The 27,912-nt window shown below is 46.4% G+C and overlaps 2 protein-coding genes across 2 annotated transcripts in view; one reads left to right on the top strand and one right to left on the bottom strand.

Moving 5' to 3' along the window:
• The window catches only part of LOC144772199 (uncharacterized), a 501,761-nt gene that overhangs the window by 413,447 nt on the left and 60,402 nt on the right, over positions 1–27,912 (top strand). The window lies entirely within an intron of this gene.
• LOC144772200 (uncharacterized) overlaps positions 1–27,912 on the bottom strand; it is a 486,273-nt gene that overhangs the window by 445,116 nt on the left and 13,245 nt on the right. The window contains 1 exon segment of the mRNA XM_078656338.1: positions 8,834–8,896. The gene's annotated coding sequence lies outside the window, so the exon portion shown is untranslated.

Raw genomic sequence — 27,912 nt, 5'->3', positions numbered from 1 at the left:
CCCTGGACCGGTATGGCTACAAACTCCAAGCACACGCGAGGTATTCATCAGGATCCAGCGGAGCCGGGACTCTACACAGGTCATCCATCCCATTTATAGTGCGTAGGTGCTGGTATGACAAGTTGGTAACATATGCAGCTCTGACTGGCACATGCGAAAGTAAAACACAAAACCTCTGCTCAGTGTATATTCCTCCAAAGGTACATAGCGACACCCTCCCAGCACTTGGGAATACCATGCTCGAAATGCCCCAGGTGTGCTCATTCTTGGGGGCGATGTGAACGCATTCATAGACCCGCAGTTGGATAGATTGACAGGAACCATGGGGACAACTGCTAAAGAACCATCTGAGGGCTTTATAGAAGCAATGTGTATGATTGATCTGTGGCGCGCCCACAAATCGGGGAGCCGACAATAGACATATACCTCTGCTGCACACAAGAGTCATTCCCGATTAGACTATATTTTTACACTTAGGATACAGGCGGGGCAATTTTGAAGTGTCATACACAAAGTAAGAGGTATTTCGGATCACTCCCTGGTCGTGGTACAGCTACAGGGACCAGTAAGAAGTGCCATGTTGCCCCTGAGATTAGACCCTTGGCACTTTAGGAATTAAATTTGTGTGCACAAGGTACAGGCACACACCACACAATACTCCCAGGATAACGAGGGTTCGGTGGAGTCGATCTCTACCCTGTGGGAGGCATATAAAACGGTCATTAGAGGGTTCATCCAGGCACAAGTGGGCATACATAAAACATAACAGGCTAGAGAGTCGGAAGAACTTGGAAAAAGAGATAAGACGGTTGGAGAAAAAGACTTGGGAAAATAGAGACTCAGGCGAGTCTATGGCGCAACGACTTCGACTCAAGAGGCAGGAACTAATTGACCTGGGGGAATAAAAGACGAGAGCCCAGCACTAGCCATCCAGAGAAAATTATATGACATAGGAGATAACACCAACAAAATGATTGCTTGGCTGGAGCGAAGAGGCAGAAATAGAGGCTGGGTTCTGGCAATACATACCCCGGAGGAGAAATTCACCGGACGGGCAAGGAAATAGCAGAGCCATTCGACCAATACTATGAAACACTCTATATCTCCTCCACGAAGCGTTCCGCAGTAGACTGTGCCGAACTACTGCGAGAGATATTTTTTAATATGGCGGGAACCAATTTAGGATCCATAGGCACAAACTCCTTTGTCATAAAATACCCATCTAACTTATCGAAGAATGCAGCAAAAAAATTCGAACACAACCTAATTAGAAAACACCCAGACACGCTGATTTCTGACCCCTATTACAACCTAAACAAAGGCATAAATATTAATGACTTGATATTTTTCACCAGAAAAACGGCTAAATGGCGCACTGTCATTACGAAGATGCTCAACGTAAAAAACACAAATAGCATCCACATGGCACAAAATGTATGCTCATCACGTCTCCAAGACTAGGAGTGGATTGATGCATAACTATCAACAAGAACGGCATTGTACTTATACAAGCAGCTAACAATGAGCTAGAAAAGTTCGACAACCTATTTTCAACGCTGAAAGAGTCGGTAGATAAATCAAAACTCTTTAATCAACAATGGACCATACAAGAAGGCACTCTACTCACTTCCAACAATACCGCCACAGCCGTCACAACAACAATCAGAGACCGTCTAGACCTACAAACTACAATGATACTAGGAGGCATAACGTTAACAGGAGGCTCTTTAGACGGAAGTGTTACTGAGACAGGTGAAGCGCTACACCATATGCCAATACTGCCCCAATGCCACCGCAGAGAGTAGAATCAACACCTCTATCGTGGGTGACATCTCCTACATGTAGGACAGTCAATGGAAACCCCTTCCAGAAAAAAAGGTTTTGAAAACTAGCACCCCTCTCATACTCCATTCAACAGCATCACAAGTTCAACAAAGACATTACGAAATTAATTTCCTCAGAACGTAATACCGAAAGACCAGGTCTCAAGAAGCGCATCCCACCCAACAAATATAGGAGACACTATCTCCCGAGCCAATGACAAAAATAGGAAAAATGAAGAAACCAAAGCTCTAAAACTTCAGGACACAAGCAAAACTCAAAACTGGCAGACACATACTCTCAAAATATCTTCACAACCTCGGAAATAATTTGAAGCTCTCCAAACAAAAGTGGATAAGATGTCACAGGACATTTTAAACGCATTACAAGCACTAGAAACAATACTGGAAATCACAGTAAGCACACACGCCAAAGTCGAACATGTACAAAAATTAGTGCATAGCTCAAGAAAAGAGTAGAGATATTCATGCCATTTTTAAACAGACGTAACAGACCAGACAGAAATCTTAAAAACCTATCAGACGATGAAACAACCATATTACGATCATATGAGCCGGAAACTAGCAGCAAAGGGGAGGTAATTAAGTTAGTCCCGATCGATGCCAATAGAAAACCCTGGCCCAAGAATAGGAAAACCAACCATAACAACCTACAACAAGTCCAGCTAACCGCCAATATGCGTGAAATTAACTCTAGTAGCGCAGGGAAACCACTACTATGCCTACTGCTCAACTGTCGGTCCGCAACAAAACATGCCTCGGACATCGCGGCCCTCATCGTTAGTCAGGAAATAGATGTAACAATCCTAACAGAAACATGGCTTACGGAATCTGCGTCCCCGTTCATGGATCTTCTGGTGCCCCCTCATTATAACATTCTGAGATTAGACAGACGAAAAAAGACAGGAGGCGGTATAGCATGCATACACCGGTTGGATATAGAGATCAACCAAATACAATACGACCCTCTCGAATCTTGTGAATACCTAGGCCTCAATGTAAGAACAGCAGGCAATCAAAGATACATCCTGCACGCGCTTTACCACCCACCAGGCAATAATGCTACTTGCATAGAACAGTTAATGGAGATCATCCCAGCTAATTCTAACAGTCACACGAATAACATATTCCTAGACCACTTCAATTTACACTGGGACGACAATAACAACAAACAGATCAACGCACTTAAAGACTTTCTAACAGATCTAAACCTCACTCAAACCTGCACACAACCAACCCGCTCGAAAGGGGCTACCTTAGATTGGGTAATTTCAAGGAATAAAGATGTTACAATCCAATCAATTGTTCTTTGTGATTGGTCAGATCACCAAGCCATACCCTTCCTGATACCTACATTGAAAAAGAGCAAAACCGCGCAGCCAGTCAAACTAAATAAATGGACCAGAGACATCAAAGATCCTAATATTGAGATACTAGTAGCAAGATGCGAGAAGGAACTAAATCCGCCTAACAACTTGCTGAACGCTAACGAACTCACTGAGCACTACACTAAGTCAATGACGAATATAGTCAAGGTACCTAGCTCAGAAAATAGAGCTGTCAGGGGGAAGCAGACCAGCCAGGAGCGCCAGAGATATGCTGCTGAAACCACCCATCTTTCGGAAGAAGAAGACATACGACAAGCTTTCTCCAGAGCAGCCCCCAAAATCTGGAACTCACTCCCTCCAAGCATTAGAAAAAACACAGCAACATTTAAGAAGGAAGTGAAGAGCTTCCTAATGAGCAAGTTCCTGCCATAGGGCCAGACGACTCTTTAATCGGTAAGACTAATACACAAACGTCAACAGGAACCGCTCATGTTGTAGACTCCACAGAAAGCACATCAGAATCATGTGTAAAGAAATAATGTTACTTTTACTAAAACGAATAAGAATGGCATATACAGGAATATTATATATAGTAATGCTGCTTTTTTTGTTGACACCGATAGGAAAATCATGTCATGTACAGGAATTTTTATACAGTAACGCTACTGCTTTTATTGAAACGGATAAGAAAATCATGTACAGGAATTATATATAGCTATTCGCATTGTATTCCAAATGTAACTTTAAGCGCTCTGATACCCAAGGGTCTATATAAAACTCTATAAATAGATTAATCTCCCCACATTATCGGCAGAGATAGACAGGCATTAGAGCAAGACTTCACTGTGGAAGAGATAGCGAGTCGCCCTGGACCAGTGCACCGCAACGATAGTTGGGATTCCCAAAAAAAGGTAAATCTATGGTCAAGTGTCGGTCATACAGGCTGATTTCATTGTTAAATACAGAGGCAAAAGTGCTGGCAAAGGCTCTGGCAACCAGACTACGGACTGTGATCTCCACATTGGTCCATCCGGATCAATCGTGGTTCATGCCCCACAGGGGCACGCGGCGTAACCTTCGAAGGCAATATGGGGTGTTACCCTTGACAAGAACGACACAAACTGAAGAGGCCGTGCTCCGCTTCCTGTATGCGCAAATGGCATTCAACAGTATTGAATGGCAGTTCCGGTTTACAACTCTGTGTAGAATGGGCTTCGGACCCAGCTGCTGAGCGTGGGTAAAACTTCTGTGTCAAGAACCACAGGATAGGGTGAGAGTCAACAGTGAGGTATCACGCTCCTTCCCACTCACAAAGGGCACAAGACAGGGCTACCAGCTCTCACCGATGATTTTTACACTGGCACTATAGCCCCTCGCAGACTGGGTTCGTAACGATCCAGGTTAGGTTTTGGTAGGCTCAGAGGAGCAGGCGTTTGCTGCCGGTCTTCGCTGGTGTATTCAGTTCAGTTCAATCAACTTTATTCGATTCAAAAGAATCATAAAAGTTTACAAGAAGTTCATACATTCATTTTAAAATACAAGATATTTTAAAATTCCGAAAGTTTTAGCAGGGAATGCACAAAAATTAGCACCAAAATAGATAAAAAACAATACAATTATTCATAGTTCATATCGTTTCCTGATTAAAAGAGCAATTCTAATAAAACTGAGCACATAGCTTCAAATAGTGGCATGTGATAATGACCTCAAATATTCGAAAACTTCTTTGTAGGTACAGGGACGAATATCCCGTAAAGTTGGTTTAATGAAGCGGGCTCCTGGGTCTTTGTAAAGTGACAAAAAAAGCATAAAGTGCATTGTGCTCTGTTGGGCTGCGTTATTACATGGGCAAGGGGGAAGTCTCTCACACCACCCCCCCTGTTTAGGAAAAGCCACAAGAAAGTGCAGTGCATTTAAACAAAATCTCGTCATTAAAAAACACCAATGAACCGGAGGGGTAAAAGACAAGTCGAATTGTTGTTGTTTCAAAGCTACATGTTCCACTGTATTACTATTCTGTCTAGACAAACTTAAAACAGTATGATATGCATTCTTAGTGACCATCTTCATATTAGGTTGGATAGACTCCGGGTTTCCTTAATAATTATCAAGGCCGACCTTATAAAATGTTTCCTTGACATAGCGTAGCCGTGGAACCGCCATTGCAGTGTCAAGGTTCATGCAGTCTCCTAAAATGCCTCTTGAAAATAACAGATCTTCTGAAGTCCAAATTTTCCCCCATGAAAGCAATTGTGAAATATGGATTCTGTCACTCACATATTCTAACTCTACCTCGGAATGGCAGAATAATGTTGGAGAACTGCTGGGGATGGATAAGAGGCGTTTTAAAAATGTATTCTCCAATATTTGAATCTGGGCACTTTTATGATATCCCCACACCCCTGCCCCATAGGTGGCTACTGACAGACATTTGGATTTGTACAGTATTTTCATTTCAGCTGTCAGCTTGTGGCCAAGTGTACTGGCAAATCGAAAAAGCCCCTCTACGGTTCTACTAGTTTGTTGCAATCTAAATGTAATCAAGTGATCCCAGCTCAACTTTTTATTAAAAAGATTCCCCAAATAAGTAAAATTTGATACTTTGTCACTAGCGGTGTCGTTGACCATGTAATTACGCGTTTTAGTTTCATTTGGGCCACACACCATGATATAAGATTTACTAAAATTGACCTTAGGATCCAATCCTGACATGAACTCATTAAAAGCATTCAAACATTTTTGCAAACTGTTTGCCGTTAGAGTCATCAGCACTGTCGTCCGCATAGGACAATAAGGGTACCTGTTTACCATCTACTCTTGGAAAGTCCAATCTTTGTTGTAATAAAAAATGTTCCAGCCCATTTGTATATATTAAGAATAGGAATGGAGGCAATATACAGCCCTGGAGTACGCCCTCAGTTGAGGCAATTGGTTTGGTCTTTTCGCCACCCGGGCCATACCGGAGGACTACAGAGGTAGCTGCATGCAATCTACGCAGCAGGGTAACAAGCGGTTCCTCGAATCCCATAGTGTCCATTATTGCCCACAGCTTTCCTCGACACGCTGTGTCGAAGGCAGTGGACAAGTCCATGAAGGCCAGATGGATCGAAACCCCCCTGGCACTCATGTACCTGCCCATAATCATAGACAGGTTGAGGCACTGCTCCGTTGTTCCCCTTCCCTTCCTGAAGCCATATTGGGTGTTCACAATAATACCCGAAGTATTAGCCCATGACTCCAAATGTGCAAGGATTACCCTCCCCAACACCTTCAAGACGCATCTATTAGGGAAATCGGTCTATAACATTTGGGGTCATTTCTGTTTCCCTTTTTAAAATTTGGCGCCACCACTGCTTCTTTCCCTGTAGATGGAATGCGACCCACAATTACAGCTTTAAAAACATTAAGTAACAAAGGTGCCCAGATTTGTGTGGTGTTTTTAAATAAATCCAGGGGCACACCGTCTGGTCCTGGTGCTTTTAGGGGAATGCCTTTTCTCAATGCCTCCTCTACTTCACTCAAGGAAAGTGATGAACTAAGCTGTTGCGCTGTCGGCATGTTAAAAGTGATGTCATCCTCGCACTCACTTAATAGGACACCCCTTGGGTTGAATATTTTGAAAAAATGGGCCTCCCAATCGACCCCCATCATGTTGGTATCCATGGTCCTAGTTTCGTCACAAAAAAGCAGGCGATTTAACACCTTCCAAAAACTCCTTGAATCCTTCAGAGCACTTGCTCTTTCGAGGTCATCCCAAGCCTGCTTTCTCAATTCGTCTTTTCTCTGTTCAATAACCTTTTTATAAGTTTGCCTAGCTGTTTTTACCGCATCCCTCTCTTTAGGAACTATGTGTAGCGCCTTCTTCAATCTAGTTTGAGCTGCAGAACACTCAGCGTTAAACCACCTTATTACTGGGTAAGTACCTTTTCTTCCTTGTTTAAACATATTCTTGGCCACACCCTCACAAATGGCTTCGAAACTCTGTATTATTGCATCTGGCTGTGATGTTTCATTTAGACAGGTCATCACTTGCGTTAAAATAGTTTTGATAATAGACTCCTCAAAGACCTTAGGATTCATCTTTTCCCATTTTATCCTTATCCCCTGGTTGTGGTTATATTTCCTTCGACAATCAAAAGTCTTGCCCTTTCACGCCACAGTGTGTAAGGATACAGTAAGAGGGTTATGGTCGCTGGCTGGGTTTGGTTCAACCGCGAAATCATCAATGAGGTGTACTTACGCGACCCCCCCCCCCCCCCCCCGAAATGTTGGATATTGCACCATTGAAGTACTAGCCATGGTAGTAATCATACATAGGTCATTAACCACAATAATAGAATTTAACGTGTCACCCTGTATAGTGTGTTTAAAATGTGCCAAGGGTTGATCATTAGTATCAACTAGCCCACAAGCCTAACTCCCACTATACTGACATAAGGTGCAGTTAAAATCTCCGACCCACATAACACACAAAGGGGAGACCTTCCCTGCCACCCTAACAATCTCCATATCAAGGGAATCAATAACATCGGGATTCTGTGTATCAAAGATATTATAATACCAGTTGACCAATAATAAGGGTACTTGATCACATTAAAACACAAGGTCAGCTGGTAGTATGGGGAGTCAATTACTTTTACTGTTCTTAATGAGTCATGTTGTACCGAAATTAAAGTAGCGAGTCCTCCCTTAGCCCCCCCAGGAAATGATGGTTCAGCCTGAACCTTTAGTGAGTTATAGCCATCCAGAAAGAAGTCCCTCCTACTCCACGTTTCTTGAACACAGATGATATCAAAGGTTTTAATATACTGAACCCATGCCTCATCCAATAACCTTCGTGAACTACCTGCCACATTGCAGGAGATTAAACGGAGACTGCGCCTATCGGGTTGGCAACTTTGTGTGCATATGGGATTGCCATACCCGCTAGTCAACAGTTGATCAACTTGCATGGTTAATTCCAACCCAGTAGCTTCTATTGTTCCTAAATCTTTGTTATGGGGCTGCTGTGGAAGGGAATATTTACATATAGTGTCCATGGGGAGTGTATACACTTTAACATTCCTACTTAAGTTGGGAATGATCTCTAATACATTAGCGTTGTTCTCGGATACATTTATTTTTTACTTTAGTCAGTCTATTTCTGCCAGACTACTTAATGGCTCGAAACGGATATTGTGAAACCATGGTGGAAACTGTGGATGCTGTTTTATACTTAATTGGCTCTCTATTCACACTAAATGCGGGCGCAGTCCGGATGGTCGATAGAAAAAACCCAAGGGTAGTATGGAAATCCTTGAATCATCTATAGGTTGATCAGCCATCCTATCTAGTATGGACCTTACCAGGCCCGGAGGCCTGAAGGTCAATACAATGCTGGTGTAGTACGGACACTCCAGAAGAACTTTCAAGGTTGCCGCTCTAGTCTTTCGCAAGCTGATGCTGGCGCGAGGACATGCTCGGCAGTGAAGAACGTTGGCAGCATTCAAAGCCACGCGCTTCGCCAACGATTCGAGAGAGAGTACACTCAGAGTAATTCTTTCATCGTGACAACTTAGTTTAAAACTAGGTTATTATTGTGCGTCGAGTAGGATTGATAGGATTTATAGGGATCTATTCGACAGAGATTTCATTCAATTCTGCCCAACTATAAAATTCCCTCACTTGTTCTCCACGCGATGATTCAGAGTCCTTGAAGAGTCTTAAGTCTTCTGAACCACAAGTACCCTATTGGGAAAAGAAGAAAAAGAACAATGTGTTATTAAGTGCAAGAAATGTTACACATTACAAGTTTCGAGAGTAGTACTTACCAAAAGACAAATAAGCAAACAGGAGAGAGGCAAAAGTCTTAGCTTCACTGGGTAAGAGAGAGAGAGTTCAGCAAGAGTATGTTGAGCACAGGAAGAGGAGCAAGTGTTGAGGTTAATAATATTCAAATTCACTTTATTGCACGATTAATTAAAACCTTTGCAAACAAATAAAACATGTTTAAAAAAGCAAAACGGCATCATTGGTAATACTAGAATTGGTTAAATGCTTTTTTTAAAAAAAAATTACAGTAATTCCATAAGATTGCAAGGGAATGAAACCTGGTGTGCGATGCAGCCAGTAATGAAGATAAGATGGCAAAAAACACAGCATTTGCTGGAGAGCTAATTATTGGGGGCTCCTGTGTAATCCCAGTCCTTAATAATGTTTAAGACTGTAGCAGGAGACAAAAAGTTTGTTGTTGACGGTAACAGTCTGTAGTTCATCAAATCGTTTGCTCTCCTGGTTTGTTGCGCCCCTTACCAAATCATTCCCATATATGTAATCATCTTGTTCCCTGGCCCATGTTGTTGAGCCTGGGGTGACACAATAATAAAAATGTATATAAATAAAATTAATGTTGCTATGCTGGCGGCCAGTCCCAGGTGGCCGCAAGAGTCCGTAGGAAACGTGATGATAAACAGAATAGAGAGACTCTTATGAACAGTGTTGTTATACATTCCTCAGAGGCCAGTGGGCCTGATCTGGTGGCCAGTTTGTTAGAGAACTTACAAGCTTAACTTTGCTTTTGCTGCACTCATAAACCGGACAAGGCTACAGGCCAAGCGGACGTTGCTGCCCTCGAAGCAAGCCTTTACCGCCTCCCTGCATGATCGTACCTGGCTTGCAATCAGGCGCTGCTTTAATAGTTGTCTTCGTTCAGCTCCCAAGCCATTGCAGATGCATAGTAGATGTAATACATCCTTGTTGATGTCTCCGCATAGTCTGCAATGGTTTGAAGTGTCTGTGCGTTTCCACGGTGGAAGATGACACTTTGCGGGTAGAATTCCCAACCTCAGAAGCAAGAATCTTTCTTTTGTGATTCTTGAGAAACCTTTTCCTAGATATGGTTGGGGCTTTGCCCTCGCATAACTCTGAATTACAAACCAGCCGTGGGCCCTCCTGCTAAGGTTAATAATATTGTATTGTTTTAAATTACAGTTCACGCAAGAAGTACACACCAGAAGTAATACAGAAGGTGGAGCGCTTTGGTGTAGAAGTGAACCCCAAAAGAAAGGGAGTCTCTTCTCTCTCCCCTTCCCCTTTCTCCCCCGACGAGGTTCATGTGAGTGCTTGTTACATAAGGGCTCGGGTGAAGTTCTGTGGGGGAATTCAGAACCCTCAGCAGTCTGCTCCAGTAAGTGCTTGACTAGTTTGTGAGTATACAAGTTGGGCCTTGTCACTAAGACAGAGTTTCAGGGCATCAATAGTGAACTGCAAAAACTCCTATGGGAAGGAGGCAGCTCCAGAATAGCTCTTTATAAACTCAAGCGGGGAGTATATGAAGGAGAGCTTCCAGTTCCGGACAATAGAAAATACTAATGGGCCTCACAATTGCCAGTAGTAAACGAATGGGTACCGATTGCAGTGATCCGGCCTTTAAAATTAGACCATTGGGCTATGGGAGAAAGAGGATATCTAGCAGTAGTATATCGTAGAAGGAGGGAAAACAGCTCCCACCACACAAGCAGACAGTAATGCGAGTTTGGCGTGAAACGCCAAAACACACAGGCTGGGAAGGGAAGATGACAGGGAGAGTTCCATTGTGGGATAGTGACCAACTAAGGGAAGTGGGGGCCCTTGAAGGATTCATAAAATGGGAAGTGTTAGGGATTGAAAGTTTGGGAGATATATGGAGGGAACAGGCACAGCTGACTTTCGAAAACCTTAAAATTGATTATGAAATGGCAGACACAGAAAGATTCAAGTATATACAACTTGGCCACGGTCTACGCCAACATATCAGAGAGGGGGAGTCTCTCCCAGCTACGCACCGTTGGAAGACAGACTATTAATGGATCCAATGGTATCAAAGGCCGCCTCATTAATATGTAAGAAAATAATGTACAACTCATCTAATCTGACGGACTCCCTCAGGATGGCTTGGGAAAGGGAAATAGGACTCCTAAAGGATGACGATTGAAGGAGGTAATACAGAGTCCACGGGAAGTAGCTATAAGGGCGCGATTCCGTCTCATTCAGCTATGTATTCTCCAAAGGTCATGCGCCTCAAGAACATTATTATATAGACTAGGCCATGGTCTAACTAAATACTGTGCGAGGGAGGGTGAAATAGGCTCCTTCTTTCATATTATCTGGGAATGTAGCTACATTCACAATTTTTGGAAGTCGGTGACACGAGTCATGTCTGAAGTCAACGAATTAGAGATTTCAGTGGCGACGCAATGGCTGCTATGCGTGACAGGTGAGGTAAAATGGCCAAAATATACAGTAATATGGCTTAAAGGGACGTGTTGGCTGGACAAGACGTGTCGGCGGGAATATGGCGGCCAGCTAGCTAGCAGGTCACGGGTTGCGGGTCGCTTTCCCTCCTGCCTCAGTTATGAGAATATCATCAGCATGAGGTGTCTGCGCTCAAAAGTGCCTCTAAAGAAACCCCTAAAAGCCTCTTTTCCTCTGGGGATTACCTTCTGTTTTCCTGCACTTCATATCTCCGTTGTGATCCTGCCAGCTTGCTCCGCTCTGCTACGGGAGGTTGCCGGGCAGGCTTGGCGGTCCGAGATTCGGATCCCGAGGAGGATTTCCCGTTTCCTGCTTTTCGCCACTTTCCGCTGGTTTCTCGCTGAGGTGGAGGCTAGTTCTCCCCTGGTTTTCTACCTTTTTTGTGGCAGTGACTCTGTACGTTCTCCGAGGCGGAGAGGAGCGGCTGAATTGTTGCGGCTCCGGATATGTGTGGCCAGCGGGAGGAGTCAGCAGTCGGGAGAGGAGCGAGGCCGTGGAGGCCTGGAGGGGGTTGCGGCGTTGGATCTGGGTGCTGCTTTACTGTTCTACTGCCGCTGCTTATTGCTTTACTGCTTTGCCCTGCTAACGGTAGGAGCAAGAGGGAAAGGGGGGGTAATTGTTCCTAACTACTTTTCTTACTGCTTTTTTTTGCTTACTGCCCTGAATGTCCCTGAATGTTCGGTGATTTACACTTCCTGTTTTTTAGGGCGGCAGGGGCACTTACTGAGCACCGACGTGTTTAGTTCAGTGTGGCTGGCAGATTAGTCCTAGTCCCTGCCTATCCCTCATATCGAGCCAAAGTTGGGGGGGCTCTTATCATCCACAGTTGGATCTTGATGAATATAGAGGTATTCAAGGAACAGAATATTTAGTCCAGTGCCATGTTATGCACCCGGAAGCACTAATTAAGGTAACTTAGGTCATACTTTATGGCTAATACTCAGGCCACTGGGAAACTTGTTACTCAGGCAGTGATGGGCTCAGTGACGGTCCTAGCGTCAGCTGAGAATCAGGACTTACTGTCTGTAATTCCTGTTTCTAACCGATACACTCCGTTAAGTGAGTCCCTATGGCTTCTTTGGCAGAAGGTGGCAGTCAGATTGAATAAGTTGAGCCAGGTGACTCATCCCTGACCTCAGCAGTACAAAGCCCGGATTTGCTACACTGGATGTTAAGGCAGTTATCCATTGAGATCGGAGCATGTTTTTCTACTTCTGAATCAAATCAAAAAAAGATTCAAGATACTTGCACTAGCCAAGAGGAAAATCTAACAGCATTGACGCATCGGATGGAGACTCTTGAGAGCAGAGTGGAGGATTTGGGCCTAGAGGTTGAAGATAACTCTAGTGAGGTGCGGAGACTGAAGGATAAAGAGCGGGATTTAACAGAGAGGTTAGAAAATATCTTGAGGAGAAAGAATATATGGGTCCTCGATCTAAAAGAAGGTTTGGAAGGGGACAATTTAAAGTCCTATGTTATCGATCTTCTAGTTAAAGCCTTTCCCCAAATCGCCACAGCTAATATCTGGGAGTCTGAAATCCAGAGAATACACATGTATCCCTTCAAGTTGAAACCTACCCGGGAAAAAGCCCAGGAAAATACTAATCTACATCCAATCTTATTTGCTAAAGGAGCAATTATTGGGGGCTGCCCTTAAACTTAAATCCATCCAGGTCCAGGACGTTACCTTTAGGATTCGGTCTGATATTTCCCGGGTCACAGAGGATAGAAGGTGGGAACTGGGCAAGAGAATGGATGCATTGAGAGACCAGGGAGCCCAAGTACAGTTGCGATTCCCTACTTTTTAAAAAGTTGTATGGGCTAACAAAATGTATAACTTCAGATTCCCAGAGGAAGTAGACAGCTTCCTGGCGCGGACCAAACCCAGTTAACTTAAGCTTAAGGGGGGTCTTTGCAGGCACTAGTTACCAGTTACTATTAAATATCAGAGGGCCTTGACCCAAACAGGCAATACTTTATTGCCAAAGGGTAATCAGGGAGGGTTCCCGCAAAAGGGGGGGGGGGGTTTACGGTTGGTGGGGGGGATGTAATGGAATTCACGGATGTATGACATTACAACGCATGCTTTAACATCGCATGCTTTTACATCGCAGTTTTTACAACGCATACCATTACAACGCATAGCGCTTTGGGGTGCTGGATAGTGAATAGTTTAATTTACTATTCCAACTCCAGTCCCCGTGGACACTAGGGAAGGTGTTGGATAGTAAATTAAATCTATTCCCTATCCTAGAGCGCCCCCAGCGCAATGCGTTGTAATGGTGTGCATTGTAAAAGTTGCGATGTAAAAGCACTGCATGGTAAAAGTTGCGTTGTAAAGGATGTTTCCCGGTAATCACGTTTGTTGGTGGGGAGCATTGGGGAAAAAAAGGTGTAACAACAATCTCATGTGACATAATAGCCTATGGTAGCTTTAGCAGTTAGAGTAGTGAATGGAGACAAGACAGTGATGGAGGACAGGCCCATGGGGGGAGGGTAGCAACATCTTGACTTACTAAGCTGGAATGTAAATCGACTGAGGGTGAAAGGAAGACAGCGGTTGATCTTTCAGTTCCTAAAAAATAGCTCAGCTAGTATTTTAATGATACAGGAGAACCATCTTCTAAAATCAGAATGTAAGACATTATTTGGAAAATTAAGATGGGTGGATAAGATTATTGCAACAGACCAGCAATGTTCTTCGAAAGGGGCTGCTGTGATAATCAAAATAAATTCAAGAGTAGAGGTAATTAAGTCTCAAGTTGATGACGGAGTGCGTTGGTTTATAGTAGCAATTAAGTGTTGGGAGACAAAATATACACTGGTTAGTTATTATGGACCCAATGAGGAGGATACTACTCCTCCGAATAACCTTTGTCTCGCACTAGCAGACTATGATTCAGCTCTGATCTTGTGTGGAGATAACGTACTGCTAAACAATAAATTAGATCGGTCCTCCCCTAGATCCCAGGTCGCAGTCCCGCGTGTTAAAGCTCATCTCCTTGCCATGCTGAAGAATCTTAATCTTTTTGATGTATGGCAAAAAAAATGGGTGAGAGAAGGGAATATTCCTTTTACAGCAAGAAGAACGCTCATTATTCAAGAATAGATTATAGGTTTATGGAGCATCCCGATCTTGATAAAATCTGCTCAATAGAATACCTGCCCATACATTTATCTGATCATGGTGCCATACTCCAGAAAGTAGAACTTCCCCCAGAGTCATCTCTGAGGAGGTGGGCTTTAAATAGAAGATTTCTTTTGCAGTCCTCAACCCCTGGCTTTCTGAAGTCAGAAGCGGCTCGCTTTTTCCGGGAGAATGCGGGCTCAGCCAGTATACATGTGGTCTGGGACACCTTTAAGGCCTGATTGAGAGGGATACTAAAAGGAGCGGTGTGGGCTGAGATAGGGCTGAGAGGAAAGAACTAGCTGACCTAGAAGCACAGTTAGCAGGGGCAGAGACAGATTTAAAGGCGGGTGGTCCCTCTGGGGTAGATAATACAAATGTAATTATGAGAGTTGGAGAGCTGCAGCTGAAGTTTAGAATCAGGTCTGAGGAGATGCTGTGCCAAAAATGGGAGGCAGGCAAAATGAGTGGCTTCGAGCAGACGGAGAATTGTGGTAAACTTCTCGCAATGAAGAGCAGGGTTGATAGATCTAATAACTATATCACCAAGATTTAAGTTGGTTCTCAAGTTGTAGAGGATAAGGGTAGTATAGAACGAGCCTTTGCACAATTCTTCCAGGAACTCTACCAAGAAGAACTTCAGGTGGCAGAAGAACATATTGATGGGTGGCTTAAAGAGAAACATCTCCGTACATTAGTTGAGGATAGCCAGGGAATACTCACATCCGAACTAACAGGATCTGAGATTCTAACTAACTTAGATGCTGCAAAGAAAGGGAAAGCAGCAGGCCCCGATGCTATACCGATCGAGGTTTATATGATTATGAGGGAGGAAATTATCCCGGTCTAGCTGAAATTGTATGATGGTATCTTAGACGGTACATCTCCCCTGCCTGACTCTCGGTCCTCTGCCTGACTCTTGGAGTGATGCAGTCATTGCACTGATTTTAAAGCCAGGGAAGAATCCAACTCGAGGTCAGTCATGCCGCCCAATTTATTTACTAAATGCAGACTATAAAGTCTTCGCCGGAATCTTGAACAGCCGTCTTAGTAAAATTGCAGGGCCCTTAATCCACATGGATCAAAAAGGTTTCCTGCCAGGCCGACAGATGTCCGATATAGTACATACTTTAATTGGGTCGATTGACTTGGCTTCATCACATGATCTCCCTCTTTCCATCATTACTGTTGATGCGGCCAAGGCCTTTGACCGGGTGAACTGACACTTCTTGGACAGGGTCCTGAAGATCTTCCGTTTTGCGGATAGATTCAGGGAAGTGTTGAAAAAAATATACAAGTCCCCCCAGGCTCAAATTTTGGTTAATGGTAATCTCTCCCCTCTAGTCAAGATAGGACGCGGTACTAGGCAGGGTTGCCCGCTCTACCCCATTTTATTTGATTAATATATAGAACCACTAGCTCAAAGCACAAGATTAAATCAGAAGATCGTTCCTTTTGAAATAAATGGGTTTGTACGAAAGTTAGCACTGTATGCGGATGATTTGATTATTTTATCATCTAATGTTAGCACTGCACTCTCAGAGCTTGTAGCTGAAGCCCAAATGTTTGGAAGTCTATCAGGCTATAAGATAAACAATGAGAAAACAGATTATGACCTGGAACATCGTCGAACAGGAGGGAAACTTTGCCAAAGAACTCAGATACTTAGGAGTTATAATAACTCAGGATACCGCCCAAATCCCTAAAACCAATCTCGATAGACTCTCAAAGGAGGTTGATGTCCTACTAAAAAGATGGCAGAGTATCCCATTGTCACTCTATGGGCGAGTCAATCTGATCAAGATGTCAGTCCTTCCAAAATACACTTACCTTTGTAACAACATCCCCTTAGATTTTGGAAAATCTGACATTCTCAAAATCCAGGGCAAGATATCTTCCTTGATCTGGGCAAGTAAAGCGATTCGGCTATTCTGAAAAAAACTTAGACGTAAACTTCAGCGAGGGGGGGTGGGCATACCAGATTCCCAGCTGTACTGTTGGGCCTACCAATTAAAGAACTGTAGGATATTATTGCTCTCTCCTGACAATTCACCGATAGGCTGCATGTTCAAAGCAATGTTAGCTAGGTTAAAAAAATCTGCTTAAAGACTCTGCGTTTGACGGCTAGGTTATGGTCGGACTGCCGAGACTGTTTAGGGCTATCTTATTATAGTAAATGGGCTCTAGTTTGGGATCCTCCCGGTACACCGGAGTGTCTTTTGGATACTCTTGCTTATCCATTAAAAGTGGCAGGAGTCGTATATTGGAGAGACCTTGTACTGGGCGATAAATGTCATTCCTGGGAATATTAAAGTCATATCTGTACTCTGTCTAGGTTCAAATTCTATAAGCTCTCTTCCTGGTGTAAGAGTCAATGCTGGCCACTCTTGGATGATAACAGGATGGAAAGCGAACTAAAAGAAGTGGCACAGTGGTATAATCATTTCTTGGCAATAACAGATAGAAAGATGGAGCAGCCGTACAGAGTCTGGGAGAATTACTTACCGAGGGAGGAGCTGGAAACCTTATGGCAAGTATCTCTAGATATTCTTTACCCCCCGATTAAATCTGCTGCACTCAGAAAAAAACACTTTTTCACACTCCACAGGATCTATTGGTCCCCACTTAAGATATCCAAGATAAAGGGTGGTGGAGAAGCCAGCTGTCTGAGATGCGGCCATCCGAATGCAGATGATGTCCGCGTTTTTGTTTCCTGTCCTAAGATACAAGAATATAGGACAAATGTGGGTAAGACTATCTCCAGGGCCCTGTGTAGCATCGTGGAGGGAAGCTCATCTCTCATAATATTTGGTTTTGCTCCTGCACTCGGGGGAATATCAGACCCGATAGGGTCCCAACAAAAACTGGTATTCAACTTGATATTACTGGCCAGGAGGGAGATCTGAAAATTGTGGCGCCAGACGATACCTCCCACTTGTAATGCTTGGTGGATTTCTGTTAGATACTTAGGAACATTAGATCAAAGAGTAAATGTTCATAGAGAAAAGCCAGATAAGGGGCTGTTTTGGAATCTTTTGGATGATACGGCATCTGGTCGAGTTTAGGGACAGGCCGATGACCCAATGATTAAAACCTCTGGTCAGCGCAGGTTGCATGTTATGGGTATTCCCTGCAAAGAACATCAGCTGAGAGTGAAACCACCAAGCTAATATGCATCAGTGGTGGTACAGGTCGAATATGTGCTATAGCTACGGAGGTCATATGAGATGAGTCAAATAAAAATGACTAAAAATAATAATATGGCTTAAAGTAGCAGCAATAGTAGCAAAAAGAAACATTGCCAAAAAGTGGCGGGCAAGCCGAGCACCAGACCTTTTGGAATGGGAAGAAGATTTGGTTTGGTGCTCTGGGGCCGAGAAAGTAATATACAAAGCCTGGGGATGCCCGCGAAAATGGGACAAGATTTGGGGACAGTGGAGAACATGCAGGGGACACTGAGAGGGGGTTGGAGAGGGGGGTGGGAGTTTAGAACATGTGAGTAAGACTCAAATCCCAGCAGCCATAAGAACTCAGGACTATAGGAGGGTGTACTACTTTGTATCAAGTGTGTTAAAAAATGCTTCGAGTGATTGTAAATAAAACGTTTTTTTTTAACGTATTATATAGGTGAAACAAGGCACACCAACACCATGAATTAACAAAGAATACAACACATGGGTGACAGAAGAACCAAACATCAACATAATGGATTCACATAAAAGGTACGGCATAGATGCCACAAGGGCTACATCAACTACATGGATTAAGAAAGAAATCGAGAGTGGCACGCCCGGACTCGTTCCTGACCGGTTGCTCCCTCCTCGCTCCTCTCCCATTACTGCTGCTGCCTGCCTGGTGATCTTCGCACCCCTAACTGGACAACACGGTATCGCCTGCGCTTAGCCAATTAGCATAGTGTGATTTTAAAAGGCTGCTCACTATAACGCTGTCCCCGCATTGTAATTGACCGGCTCATAGCGCATGTAATTGTAGCGCCGCCCGCCCTGCTTTGCAATTATCTGTGTTTGCTTACTTCTGCCAGCAACTTCAATTGTATTTATTCCACTTTCGGTGACTCAGGCGATTTGCTGCCCCTGCCTCGCCTCCCCTTCGATCTCCATTTTGTTTGCTGTTGTTGTTGTTCCCAGGCACGCCCCTCCTCCCCGCTACCGCCTCCCAGCTGCTGACCCTCCCACGCTCCGCCCCCTCCACCATCCATTTATGGCCAATGCCCCCACGCGCAGCGTCCACGCGCTGCGGCCACGCCGAAGGTGCGCCAAAGGTAAGCCCGTCTGCGCCCGTCCGCGCCTGGACCGCGCCCAGAGCCCGTCCTCCTGCCCTACGCCGCTCCCAGCCCCGCAGAGTCACTTATGATGCCGCTACTCTCCTCGCCCTCAACGCAGGACGCACCCCACTATGCTGCGTAGCTACCCCAGGACGTACCCACGGCCCATTCTCCTGCCTCACCTGTAAGTTCAACTGCTGCAGAACCCTCACCAAACACACTTCCTCCACACTCAGCTCCGAACCCAACGACCTGAAATGCATCCTACTGAACACCCGCTCGGTCCACAGACACGCAACCGAACTCTGGGACCTAATCGACACTGTGTCACCTGACATCGCCTTCCTCACTGAAACTTGGATGAACGCATCCTCTGCCCCCGACATCGCCATAGCCATACCGGACACCTACAAGATCATTCGAAAAGACCGCACCATTAAAACAACTGGAGGAGGCATCGCCATCGTTCATAGAAACACCATCAAAATTACTACCAGTTCTGACGACAATCTCGCTACCGCCGAACACCTCCACTTTCAGATCCACACCGACCCCAGAACCACCCTCAGAGGAACCCTCATCTACAGGCCCCCAGGCACCCGATCTCAATTCAGCGACGACATCACTGACTTCATCAGCCCGCACGCCCTCGCCTCCGAGAACTACATTCTTCTAGGAGACCTCAACTACCACCTTGACAACACTCTCGACAACAACACCACCACCCTCCTGGACAACATGTCCAATCTCTGACTCAAACAACTCGTTGACACCCCCACTCACACCGCCGGACACACGCTCGACCCTATCTTCACCTCCAGCAAGCACATTTCCTTCGATCACACTACAGCTCTCCACTGGACGGATCACAGCTGTGTTCACTTCAGCTACAAAACAACCCTGACCCACAACCGTCCACAACCCATTCCCCGAAGAAATTGGAACAAAATCACCATCGACCAACTCCTCACATCCCTCAGCCAAAACACTCCCACCCCAACAACGGACCCAGACCAAGCGGCCACAAACCTCAGGCAATGGATCACACACAGCGCAGACGAACTAGCACCCCTGAAAAAACACCAGTTGAAATCATTCAGCAAAAAGGCTCCCCGGTTCAATGATGACCTTAAAAAATCCAAGAAGACTTGCCGCACCCTCGAGAAGATTTGGAGGAAAGAACCAACCTCAGACAACATGACCTCCCTCAAGACAGCCACCCGCAAACACCACCAACTGATTCGATCCGCCAAGAAATCAGCATTTTAGGACCGTCTAGACAACAACTCTCACAACAGCAAGGAACTATTCAATATCGTCAAAGAATTCACCAACCCTCCCGCAGCATCCAACGACATCACTAACTCCCAAGACCTCTGCGATGCGCTATCCTCCTTCTTCTACAACAAAATTGCCGACATCCACAACAGCTTCAAGAATACTCCCAATGACCAACTCTCCCCACCCACTTCAGATCCCACCCCTCCGACTAACTACCTCAATTCCTGGAACCCAATCACCATTGAAGACACCATTCGCCTCATGAACTCAATCCACTCTGGCTCACCTTCTGACCCCTGCCCCCACTACATCTTCAACAAAGCTGACTCCATCATCGCTCCCCAACTCCGTGATGTCATCAACTGCTCCTTCAACTCAGCCTCCTTTCCAGAAATATGGAAACACGCCGATCTCAGCGCCCTTCTGAAAAAACCAACAGCAGACCCCTCAGAACTGAAAAACTACCGTCCCATCTCCCTCCTCCCTTTCCCGGCCAAAGTCATCGAGAAAGCCGTCAACAGCCAACTCGCAGCCTTCCTTGAATCCAACAACTCCCTAGATCCCTCACAGAACGGCTTTCGAGCCAAACACAGCACCGAGACCGCCCTCATTGCGGCGACCGACGACATCCGTGCACTCTTGGACAACGGTGAAACAGTGGCCCTCATTCTCCTCGACCTCTCCGCCGCCTTCGACACTGTCTGTCACAGCACCCTCATACAACGCCTCAACAACATCGGCATACAAGGAAAAGCCTTGGACTGGATTAGCTCATTCCTAGCCGGGAGAACCCAGAGAGTCCGACTCCCCCCCTTCTACTCAGAGCCCACCGAAGTCATCTGCGGCGTACCTCAAGGCTCCTCACTCAGTCCCACCCTCTTCAACGTCTACATGAGTCCCCTCGCCCCCATCGCACGTCGACACAACCTCAACATCATCTCCTACGCCGACGACACCCAGCTAATACTTTCCCTCACCAAAGACCCCAACACCGCCAAGGACAACCTTCACGAAGGTATGAAAGAAGTAGCCGAATGGATGAAACAGAGCCGCTTAAAACTCAACTCAGACAAAACTGAAGTGCTCATCCTCGGATCCTCCCCCTCAGCGTGGGACGACTCTTGGTGGCCTTCCACTCTGGGATCAGCGCCCACTCCCACTGACCATGCACGTAACCTTGGCATCATTCTAGACTCCTCTCTCTCAATGTCCAGACAAGTCAACGCCGTATCGTCCTCCTGCTTCAACGTCCTTCGCATCCTCAAAAAGATCTTCCGCTGGATCCCCCTCGAAACAAGAAAGACTGTCACCCATGCACTGGTCACAAGTCGACTGGACTATGGCAACACTCTCTACGCCGGAATTACAACAAAACTGCCGAAAAAGCTCCAGCGCATCCAAAACGCATCTGCGAGACTCATATTAGACATCCCGCGCCAAGAGCACATCACCAGACACTTAAAAAACCTCCACTGGCTTCCCGTCAACAAAAGAATCTCTTTCCGCCTTCTTACCCACGCACACAAGGCCCTCTATAATCTAGGACCAGAATGCCTTAACTCCCGACTGTCCTTCTACTATCCCACCCGCCAACTTAGATCATCCAGTCAAGCCCTCGCCGCAGTCCCGCGCATCCGAAAAACCACCATGGGCGGCAGATCCTTCTCCTTCCTGGCTGCTAAGACCTGGAACTCACTCCCCACCCACCTCCGCCTTACTCAAAATCACATCTCCTTCAGAAAAGAATTGAAAACCTGGCTTTTCGATAAACAATGAACCCTTCCCTCTAGCGCCTTGAGACCCTCTGGGTGAGTAGTGCGCTATACAAATGCCTGAACTTGAACTTGAACTTGAACACAAGTGCCCCAAAAAACAGCATTGATTAATATACAAGGCATGATGTTGGTATCCAAGGAATGCAAGACTGGCATATATTAACATAATGTTTAAAAACAAAACTTTTTCCAGTACTTTTGCAAAGGAGATTAACAGGTGTATATAAATGTGTTGGAAATGGGATCCCTGGCTGGCCAGGGCTTTCGCCAAAGTCAGTCAGAGACCACCACACCCAAGTCAGGGCAAGGGAGTTACACGCCAAGATAACCCCTACTCACCCTCTAGGTAACGTGGCGCGAGCAGCAAGGCTAAACTTGGAGGCGATGTAGGCTAAGTATTTGCGCACGCACCCCAGCAACAACAACCAAAGGCCCACCACAAAGGAAACTCCACACAAGGTTATATAAAAATAGCCTTTGTATTACACCAAAACACATTAGATAAAACACACACTTTACAATGTGCCAGAGGCACGGGCAGAATTTACAGGGGATATTTACAAGACAGGGCCACCTGGACCACTGTCAGGAATCAGAAGTAACACTTTCAGAAATAGCACTTAGTACATAGAATATAGCACAAAATAGCACACAACCAGTAATCACTGGTAACCAGGATCTCACTAGCACCACCTGCACTAGGGAGAAAACAACCACCTATGTATCACAATACCTGTAGGGGTGTAAGCACATAACACATGATGCAATGCATAACATTCATTCAGAGGTGTAAGGGGGGAAAACACATGATGCATCACAATACATTCAGAGGTGTAAAAACAATAACAATTGCACCAAACTCACAAGTCACCACCTGTGACTGTCCATGTGTCCCAATGTCCAGGGGGGCCTAAACGGAGCAGTTGCCCACAAAGTGCTGGGCAACTGGTTCAGGGAAAGTTAGGGCAAAGTTGGAGCCTCTCTGGGGCTCGCAACGCAAAAGGGCTGGGGCCTCTCTGGGCTCCCACACGAGGGAATGGCACCCTCAGAGCCTCTCTGGGCTCAAGGAACAAAATGGCCCCCAGGAGCCTCCTGGCTCGGGAAGAAGATGCCCCCTCTGAGCCTCTCCGGGCTCAACACAAATAAATGCCCGGGCCCCCCACAGGGCCTAGAACAATGTGCCCCCTTCGTTGGAGTCCCCCTTCTGGGGACTCGAAGCAACTATGGCCCTCCCAGAGCCTCTCAGGGCTGTGCAGCCAGAATGCCCCCACGACGTTGGAGCCTCTCTGGGCTCAGAACATCCAGCAATGGCCCCAGAGCCTCGTGGCCCCCACAACAAATAGACGCTGCCTCTGGAGCCTCGTGGCTCCAACCAACCAAGATGCGGGCAGGGAGCCTCTCGTGGGCTCAGCAATTTCGGCCTTTCGGGAGAGAGCACGAGGGGGGGGGGGGCGGGCACCGCAATGTGCCCCGACGCCTCCCCTTCTTTGGAGCAACCACTGCCCTTCACTCACCCGGTCTCGCTGCAGCTGACAGGAGAGCTCCCGCTCCTCGGGACTCTCCTCGGTGGCAGTCTCCTCTCGCTCCCCGTGCTTCCTTCGGCGCGGGCTCGGCTTGGCTTCCCCAGACCGGGGGAAGCGGGGGAAGGAGTCGGCCGGTCTTCTCCTCTCCGGTGCAGGAGCGCGGGGTGGGCTCCCGTCTGCTTCCTGCCGTCCCACCAAGGCTTGCCTGACTTCCGGGTCGCGCTGCAGCCAATAGCAGCGCGGCGCTGGTAAAATGGAGGCGGGACTTCCGGGTCGCCGTCGGCAGCGCGGCGGCCCGGCAGGGTTCCTGGGCTGCGGCGGTGATTTAAACACGGGGTGAGCTCCCGAAAATAAATCACGCAAATATGCGGCGTGGGCAGCCGCTAGAGCAGCAAAATGCAGGGTGGGCACCTGCCTGACAAAAGCGCTCCCAAGCGCTTTGTGAGCACAAACTGCAGCGCTAGGACGAAATAAGCGCTCTCAAGCGCTAGACAGACAATCACAGCGCTCCAGCGCTATAATCAAAAACGAAGCGCTTCCAAGCGCTAGAGGGCATAAAGCGCGCTCCTAGCGCTACAAACAGGATAAAGCGCTCCCAGGGGCAAGGACAGAGCCCCAGCAAACAAGTCCTTGGGCAGGCAGGGGGGCAAGGCTGGGCCCAGAGCCAGCACACTGGGTCTCCAGGCAGGGAGACAGTCCAAGTGGCGGTCCTCTGGCCCAGCGACAGCAGCAACAGCCCCCTCAGGATCCTGGAAGAGAACAACTTCAGTGGGGACACAGCCCCATTTTTATACAGTATTTCCCTTTGTTCAAGGGTGCAGAGTGGGGGCGGAACCAGTCGCAGCTGGTTCTTGAGTACTCTGTTTACCTCAACCACCCTCTCTATTCACTGGCAGGGCTTGGGTCATTAGACACACCACAGGGGGGCGGAGCCAGCATTGTGTGGGGAAAACCCAGCCCATCCAGGACACAGGTACACTCCTCCCACACATCACTCATGCTAATCTCCCACTCACCACCGGGCAGACCCATCCAGACTTCCTGGAGCCTGGCATGCCAGCCAGCTCCAGCCAATCACACGCCAGCACCCTCACAGCACACGTACAGCCATGTCTAGAAATGGCGCTTCGCTACTAGACACATACATGCTGCATACACCATCTCGCAGCATTCACTCTCACGAGTTCACACATACCAGACTCAAGCCTGTACACCCCACGCATCAGGAACTACCAGGGACACATACATTCCCCATGCATTCCTATGGGCGGGCAGGCCTAGCTCAGCACATGCACTCAGAGTGCGCACGCACTTTCCACTGGGACACAGTGAAAGTGCGCAGAATCCAAAAATCACCATCTCCAGGTCACCATTTCAAGCAAAAAGTCTAGGGGTGAACCTGCCCTAAGGGCCAAAGTCCAACAAAATGTGTCCGTTTTTACCAGCAAGGGGCTATGTAATACTATAACTCTCACTTAGAACCAATCACCCTGCCCTCAGGATTGTAAATGCCTGCTATAGGTTTTAAGTGCAGTGACCATTAGAAATAGTAAACCTATATCTTTAGTAAGTGGTGTAAGCACCAACTTAAGCAGGCTGCAACGGCAGGCTTGTAGTTCCATTTTGAAGGTCTGTTTTGGGTGGCATGATACATGCTGCAGCCCATGAGTGACCTCTGGGGTACCTATGCCCTGGGTACATGGGTACCATATTCAATGGACTGACAAGGGTACCCCAGTATCCAATCTGGAGTGTACCTAAGTACATAACATAACAGTTTAGGAAGAAAACAGATAGACTGGGGCCCTGATTAGCAGGATCCCAGTCAGACTGGTCCAAGACAGCATAGCGCCAGGCAAAAAGATTTGGTAACCATGCAGAAGGGTCCTACCTTCCTACAGTCCATATGTATAACTTCTAATTTGTCCATGTGATTAATGAAAACAAACCCTTTGTGATTATGACGAGTGTTCTAAAGAAATGCAGGAACTCAGCTTGCAGTACGGACACTGGTTCCACTTTCCAAGGATAGCAGGGCCGAACAGTCATACTCGACTCTTGGAGAGTGGAGGGCTGGATAAGGGTAGTATCAAGGTAACACATCTTAATGAAATAGTCTAGTTAGTGTTATTTCAGGTTTTTAAATTATATAAGATTGTATTCCTATTCAGTTATCAAAACAAATACCCTTCATTTGATAACAAAAGAGCATGGCGCCAAGGTTGGGGGCACTCTTGTTGTAAGTGCACACATTTCAGCACAGGGGCGTGCGTGGTGTAGAGTCTGCGAGAGCAAGGCATAACCTTCAGTACGATCTCAGCACACTGGTAATCAACAGAGCAGCAGGTTGAAGTGACCACGTTCCGCAGAAGATTGTGGGGCCAGGAATCCCACTGCAGGAGCAGAAGGGTGTTCTACCAGTTTGAGCACAGCGGCCGGCTGGGGCGGACACACGGGCTGCTCATGCAACTAAGAGCGATCTACGAAGACCACAATCCATAGTAGGTACCGCTGCAGCTAGTATTTGATGGTGTAGAGTCTAGAAGTCCTCTTTCTTTAACACTTTCACCAAAGCGCTTGACAAAGTTATTCAGATGTTGAACTAGTATATTACAAAACAAACAAAAAGAAACAGGAAAAAAGAGACTAGCAGGAGTGACTTCACAGTAAAAAGACAGACAAAATAACAAGTATAACAAAAAGCAGCGTGGTTGTACTCATAGGTTCACGGCGCCTAGGGTTTATAGTCGCACTACGTAATCAATAACTCCAAATAATTCTAACGGTGCTCAAAGGAATGGAGAACCACAAAACTCCATAAACCGAGAGACAAGTCTCTCACAACACAAATTCTGACTCCCAAGCACACGTATATTTATAAATATGGTTTCCCTTTTCTTTCAAAAACACACAAATATCATATGCAAAGAAAGCATAGGTCAACAATTTCAATCTTCAATTCAAATTCTTTTCTTGTTTTATTCGGACTTCTTCAAAGCAGCCAACAACAGCCAACGTGTTTCGTCGCTTTAGATAGTGGTTCTGCGACTTTCTCAAGGCTATAACTCCCAGTACAAGTGCGGTTTCCCGTCGCCATCATAATGATGGCGACAGGAAACCGCTAAGCAGCGTTACTCGTAGCTGCAAATAGAATAGAACAATAAAGACTCATGAAACGATAAGAAAAGCATCTGCGCATATATAGCAATTTGTACCATCATCAGAACCCACGTGTGGGTCGGAAGTATCACCACGCAGAAAAGCACTTGTACTGGGAGTTATAGCCTTGAGAAAGTCGCGGAACCACTATCTAAAGCGACGAAACGCGTTGGCTGTTGTTGGCTCCTTTGAAGAAGTCCGAATAAAACAAGAAAATAATTTGAATTGAAGATTGAAATTGTTGACCTATGCTTTCTTTGCATATGATATTTGTGTGTTTTTGAAATAAAAGGGAAACCATATTTATAAATATACGTGTGCTTGGGAGTCAGAATTTGTGAGACAAAAGAGCAAGCACTGGCAAAGCCAATAGGTCGAGCCTATGCAAGAGATATTGGCTTAGACAATGTCTAATAGCAATGTTTTAGGGCAGTGTGGCATCTACTCAGAATGGCCAAAGGTAGGTGGATGGCACACAGGAGAGTGGAGGGAGTGGCGAAGAGTATAGTGGCGGAGAGTGAATGGCACAAAGTGGAGTAGAGGGGAAATAAGTAGAGTTGAGAGGAGTAGAGTAAAGGGGAGTGATGTGGAGTGGCATAGAGTAGGGGTGGGTGGAAAACTTCACTCCTCTGGCGGAGTTTGCCGAGTTGTGCCCCTCTGCATGGAGTTTTGCAAAAACTCTGCTCACAGCCGCATGGAGGAGTTTACTGACACTCACCCCTAGTCTGCAGGCGATTTTGTTACCCATGCGGTGCTGCTTCAAGCTGTGGTTGCTGTTGGTATGCATGCTGCGATGAAGCAGTTTCTAGCATTCTGCAGAGGGAGCGATACTGAAGAGCAGTAGGTTCAAGTGTTGCTACAGGTACCTCTGTAGGAAGCGGTGGTGGCTGTCAGGGCGGGGCACATGCTGACACTGTACCTGAGAAAGTTATCAGGCTGGGTTGTACCACACCAGAAACACTGGGTGTGCAGGGAAGAGACTGTCAGCGTAGACAGAGAGCATTGGACGGCTGAGGGTGCAGGTCTGCAAACACTGTGCACAACTGGACTGCTGGATGGGCTATTGGGGCGCGGCGCACAGCCCCGGAGCCATGAGACGCGAGAGAGGTCATGTTGCTGAGGGAGCTTTACACCAGATCTCAGGTGGATTCTTTGCAGGTTGCTGCTGCTTGGTAGGTCACACCAGCTCGCTAGGCCTGCGTCCCTGGGGACCAGGGCTCCTCCAAAGTGTAAACTGTCAGATTGTGCAGGTTGAAGGCAGCATTACTGCCTCCAACAACTGTTATAGCTGCACACACAAGACCGCAACAGCAAGTGAAGCT

The sequence above is a fragment of the Lissotriton helveticus genome, chromosome 8 (genome assembly GCF_964261635.1).
Source record: "Lissotriton helveticus chromosome 8, aLisHel1.1, whole genome shotgun sequence".
Classification (NCBI taxonomy): domain Eukaryota; kingdom Metazoa; phylum Chordata; class Amphibia; order Caudata; family Salamandridae; genus Lissotriton; species Lissotriton helveticus.
This window is presented reverse-complemented; position numbering and strand designations above follow the sequence as displayed.